Genomic DNA, 5,905 nt, shown 5'->3' on the forward strand with positions numbered 1-5,905 from the left:
TTCATCATATTTGCGGCTCATATTTTTCCAAAATACTTTTAACCCAGCAGTTAACATTCAAACGTTTAAACTTTATGACTACATTTTTAATAATTGAGTGCTTTTGTACTATTTTTTTAATATAGATTAACTTTTGGATTAGTTTTTGTTATGAAATCATTTACTTTTGGGTTATTTTTGGAGTTGAAGTTGAATTTATAGGAAATTATAAGGTAAATTATTCAACCGGTTGAACCTTCCTGTATAAGCCGGTTCTACCGGTTATACCATATTTAGCCTGATCCGGTACACATAAAATACCGGTTTTTAAAACATTGTGGGAGGTTCAAGATCTGCAAACTTCGCAGAAAATAACAAAACAAACTAAGATAAGTTTCTATTTCATTTATTTATTTTAAGAAAACCTTAAATATTTCCTACCCTTATTAACCCATCGGTAAGAAAGTTATTCGCCTCCAGGAATAGAATCCTTTTGAACAAAGAAGAACCTCTTATACCATTGCCCGTCATTTCTTTTGGTTCTTTAAAACCAGTGGTTCTTGGCCGGAAATCACTTGAAGAACGAAGCGGCTAGAGCCATGGGTTCTGAGGTTGTAGACGGAAGCAAGGTCAGATATCTGCAGGTCTATGTCACGGCTGATAATGATTTTGTTGAGTATAAAGAGGATCCTCCACAACATCGGCATAGCTTGAATGTAGCTTCTGCCGGTAACCTCAAAGAAACGATCAATGAAGTCAGGAAAATGGTAGGCCAACCCTAAAGTAAAGGGGTAAGCCAATAAGCCGACCCATTTCTTATAGATACAATCAGAGCGAAGGGATTTGTGGTAAGGATGGAACTTGGTACCAATGGGAAAGGCCTGTTTAGAACGAAGGATCTAAATATCACGTGTAGAGAAGGTGCAGGTTTCGAAATGTGGATCGGCTAGAAGTTGTTGACACTCGAAGTCTGGAAGGGTATTTGTGCCGCTGGAGGTAGAAGCTTTGGATTTCTTCTTAGTCATGATCGGAGAGGAAGAAGAAGATGATGGAAACTCTAAAGAAAATAAAAGGAAAAAGTTACCTGGATCCGGCAGATTGTGTGAAGAAATTCAAGAAGATGGAGTAATTATAGGGATTTATGCAGCGTACTAATAGAGAATGAAGGCTAATCACGTTGATTCTACAAATCGTGATGATTCTTCCCCAAACCCCCAAATTCGACCCAAAATGCAGAAATTTGAAAAGCCAAAAGTTTTTTATTAATTATGATCAATGATCAGTCACAATAGATTCATAACATATTAATAGAGAATCCAAAATACGCTTGGGCCGAAACAAACAACCATAGGCCCAACAACAGCCCAAAACAAAACCCGAAAAGTAGACAAAAAACATAAAAGTGCCCCAAAAGTGTATTTAGAAGGCTTGTTTCGGAAAAATAAACGGCATAACTCGCCTATGGCTGGATACCACAACATGGCCCACGTCCCAAAAGTCGTTTCGACTGGTAGCACGCTTGAAACGGAGGTCTGTAGCCCAAGTTAAGCCCATTTCCGTGCAGCCCCTTTTGAAGCGTGATCTTGGGCCTTCAGAAACATCATTTCTGTGCAGCCCCTTTTGAAGGGATTAACCTCAATTTAAAAAGTTGTGGTGGTTAGGTTACCTAGGAAATTGCACAAAGTCTTATCAAGTTACCTAAGGCAGTCAAGATTTGAATATTGGGGATTACGCGGAAAAAATATGACAGTTATGAACTTATGCGTGACAGCTGTAATATTTTTGGGGACAATTGGTATGGTTCGGTGTTACCTTGGATGTGATCCTAACGATTATTCTGATAACTTGGATTCCCAACTAGTGGCAGGATCCTGAACTAACTGATTATGTTTATATTATTTATGTGTGCAGCCTAGTCAAATCATAACGGCCTACAACAGCTAGTTGACTTGTTCTAATTTAAAGCTTGGAGGACTGGCTGGTATACGCGCATGGATCAAGACTAGGTCACTGAATAATGACGGCGGCTAGGGTTCCCGGATATGTAGGAAATTAAGTTATTTTCATTTTCTATATAAAGGGGTTTGATGAAACGATATAGGACACCATTTAACACACTCACTACACAGAATTTGTACTCTAGGATTCGTTCACATCAAATTCTCGAGTTGTAATCAACCTTTCACATTAATACATTAAGGCAGGGGATAATTTTCCCCTCCCGAGGTTTTTTCTAAGGATCCTTACCGGGATCCAAGGTTTTTCCTCGCTAAATCGTTGTGTCACCCTTTACTTTTACCGCAATAGCTTAGCTCACTACTGAAAAACACACTACCTCACTTCACTAATTTGCTCAATTATTGCTTCGGTAATTTTTGACCAAAACAGTGATGAACACGAAGAACAACATTAAAATTATCAGATTTTGAAAAATCTGATGGTTTATCAAATACGAGTTTTAATGATTCTAAAGCGATTCTAAAATCGGTTTTCAACATAAAACGGGTTTAATAATGAAAACCGAATATTGTTAGGGTTTATCAGGTTTTGGTCTATGTATTCCTAATTAGATCCTGATTTTATGAAAAATATAAAGAACCGATTAATCAACATCGCTCTGATATCACATATTGATCAGTTCTTCACGTTAGTAATGAAAAACATGAATAGTATGATAAACATATAACTAAAACATACATGTTGCAGCATTGAGAGTAGCCATGGCTAATAAGAATGATCCAGACGACATTATTGCCAGCTTTGTCGAGTTTCCCTTTCGGATATTTAATTAAACACGGGGGAAATTAGAATTAAACCCCATAAACGGCTATATTCTTAAAAAAGAATACATTTAGAATGTAATTCTTATTCTTATATAAGTTATTATTTTCTAATAATTATGCAAATAATGATGAAGGAGAACGTGAAGCGGTTTAGTTTTATTTAAGTAAAATATACGGGGAAATTAGTCGGGGTAAATTAGGAAGTATGGTGTGAGTTTTCGTTTTGAGATAATCATTATAATTGGGCATGTATGTTGTGTCTAGCCTACCATTTTTATCTTTTTTGGTTATAAATGAAATCGCCGTTGAAGAAAATACATGTTTGTGTCCTGATAACTTTTTACATGTAAAAAAAAAGAGAGAACTTTCTACAAAAACTGTAACATAAAAGGAAAAAAAAAATTAACAAACTTAATAATGTTATCTCAAACTAAGTCTTAAATACTAGTTAAATAAATATCTTTTTGTTTAATGACAAAGACTAGATTGTTTTAGAAAGGTTAGAGTGGAAGCAACGTAACCTTAGAAACCATTAAAATAAGGGCGTGTGGGTCCCACCACAACAAATCTTTATCTCCCCTCTTATAAACCCACCTCCCCCTTTCACCACCAAAAATAAACACACGCACTCATTTTTTTTTTACCTACGGCAATGTGTGCGTGGCTAATTCCTTCCCGATACCTCTAAATATCGAATTGGATCCTAAATTGACGGGTTAGTGTGAGCTTATTTATTCCTCTGTTTTACTTCAATCATCACAATCTCCATTTGGATTCACTGATTTTGTATTAGTTTCAGCCGCTCGCTGTCTAATTAATCTGTTGTTCGTTTTTACAAAATGGGTCATTTCTTTCAGTTTTTTTAGAATCATCAAATCTTTGTTTTTTAAAATCTGGGTTTTGTTATTCGACCTTTTTTCTCAACTGGGTATTTGTTAGATTTGGATTTAAAGCTAGTTTTTGTGCTTTAGTCCAGAGCGAGCGGCAAAAAAAAAAAGATTTTTTTTTTTTAAATATTTTTCTTGAATTTTTATTTATTTTTAATGGCGGCAGCTAGAAACAGTGGCAAATCGAAACAATTGGCAGACGAATCGAAACAGATGGACTTTGATCATATGGGTTTTGATGATACCCGCGAATGGAAGCAGTTTTTTGACGATGCTTCCACAAACACACACACACAGAGTACAAGACCTCTTAAAAGGATCAAAAGCCCCGAACATCAGTCTCCGTCGAAGCTGTTTCCATTCGCATTTGATGGGAAGAATCAGCCCACGATTGAGTATTTGCAACAATACAGATCAAGTTATAGCAATTATGCTTCAATGCCACCACCCTCACAAAACCCTCAAATGATATCTTTCAACCCACAGCCACCAATGATCCACCACAACTACGGGTTCCCGCCGTATTTTTCAGGCGAGAACTCGCAACAGCAGCAGCAGCTTCTGAGTTACTGGAGTGACGCGTTGAATTTGAGCCCCAGGGGCCGGATGATGATGATGAACAAAATCCGCCCTCCGATTCAGCCGATTCACACCACTAAGCTGTACCGAGGCGTGCGGCAGCGCCATTGGGGGAAATGGGTGGCGGAGATCCGGCTCCCGAGGAACCGGACACGCCTCTGGCTCGGCACGTTTGACACGGCTGAGGACGCCGCCATGGCATATGACCGTGAAGCTTTCAAGCTTCGTGGTGAGAATGCCCGGCTGAATTTTCCTGAGAGGTTTCTCGGGAAAACCAAAACTGAATCAGGTTCAGGTTCAGTTTCGGTTTCAGCCGGGCAGAGTTCTGGGCAGGAGTCTGGGTCCTCGTCTCCTGCCCATATGGAAATAGTGAAAGAGGATACTGAAAATGTCAAATCTAAAGAATCTGAGGATACTGCTACTGAGAATGGGGATGATCAGGTAACCGGTGGTGGGACCGATCCAGCATGGGGCGAGATGGCGGAGAATTGGTATAACTCCGGGTGGGGCCCGGGAAGCGCGATGTGGGACTCGCTTGATTCGAATAATAATCTGATGCTTCCTTCTAATTTTAGCTTGGGAAACGATCAGGGACAGGATCAGGGAAATTACGATTTCTCGGTTTTTGAACCGCAGATGAATCCTTTCTTTTGGAAGGATGAAGCTTGATTCTAATGGCAGAAATGGGCTGCAAATTTGAAGCCTGATTTTTGCAAGTGTTTGGTAGTATGTAATGGGGTTGAAGACAAGGAGGTAGTTTTTTGATCTCTTTGTTGTAGGTAGTCTAGTCCCCTTGATCTTTATCAACAGCATGATCTAGTTTTTTGATCTTGCAACTGATTTAAGATGTTTCTTCTTTTTGGTTTTTGTTTGTTATGTGCCTTTATTTTGTAATTTGGTTGTGTATTAAGGTAGTAATATTCATGTCATTTCACTCTTTAGCAATGTTTTAAAAACCGGTTTTTCTGTTTATTTACTGGTCTAAACAGTATTGGGCCATTTTCAACGCTTAGATTCTCTATTCTTAATGGTTGTGGTACAGAAAACACTATCAAAATCTATGAAGAGTAGGTGTTACAGATAATCCAACACATTAGAAAGGTCTATATGATATTTGCTTTGACAGACAAATCAAGTTGAATTGTGGTGTTTTGATTAATAGATAACATTTATGATGTCTTAGACCAACAATTTAGAGGTTTAATGTAACAAGTATGTAAATTCAAAATTAGTTTGAGTCAAACTAAACTAAAATCCAAAGAAATTCAAAATATCATAAAAGTGGTTTGAAAATGAATCGGTTTAGTTCAATATCATAAATATTATGTATTTATGATGATAAACAAAACCTTTGGTTTAGACACGTGATGTTGACCCGATACGTGATAAGGAGAATGTTACAAAAACCAAATGAAATACGTATACGGTGATAGGTGGTGACAATTTCTATTTGTTTTTCTTTTTTTTTTTTTATATATAATAACGGCTCCAATGATAAATCTAAAAAATATATAATTTATCAAGTTTAAGATCATGTAAACGGGTTTTTTTTTTTATTTTTGAAAAAGAGAATATGCATTTTATTTATTTGAAGAATTGGACAATGATGATCACGATTTATCAATAATTTATATTCTAAGGGTGAATATAATTTTTTGGTTTTATTGAACACATAGT

At 37.0% G+C, this 5,905-nt stretch overlaps 1 pseudogene; it reads left to right on the forward strand.

Annotated features, from left to right (window-relative positions):
• Window positions 1–3,498: 3,498 nt before the first annotated feature.
• On the forward strand, window positions 3,499–5,320 carry LOC143577385 (ethylene-responsive transcription factor ERF054 pseudogene; annotated as a pseudogene).
• The last annotated feature ends 585 nt before the right edge of the window (window positions 5,321–5,905 follow it).

This window comes from Bidens hawaiensis, unplaced genomic scaffold, assembly GCF_021521415.1.
Source record: "Bidens hawaiensis isolate Kalapana, Puna unplaced genomic scaffold, B.hawaiensis_p1.1 tig00028546_1, whole genome shotgun sequence".
Classification (NCBI taxonomy): domain Eukaryota; kingdom Viridiplantae; phylum Streptophyta; class Magnoliopsida; order Asterales; family Asteraceae; genus Bidens; species Bidens hawaiensis.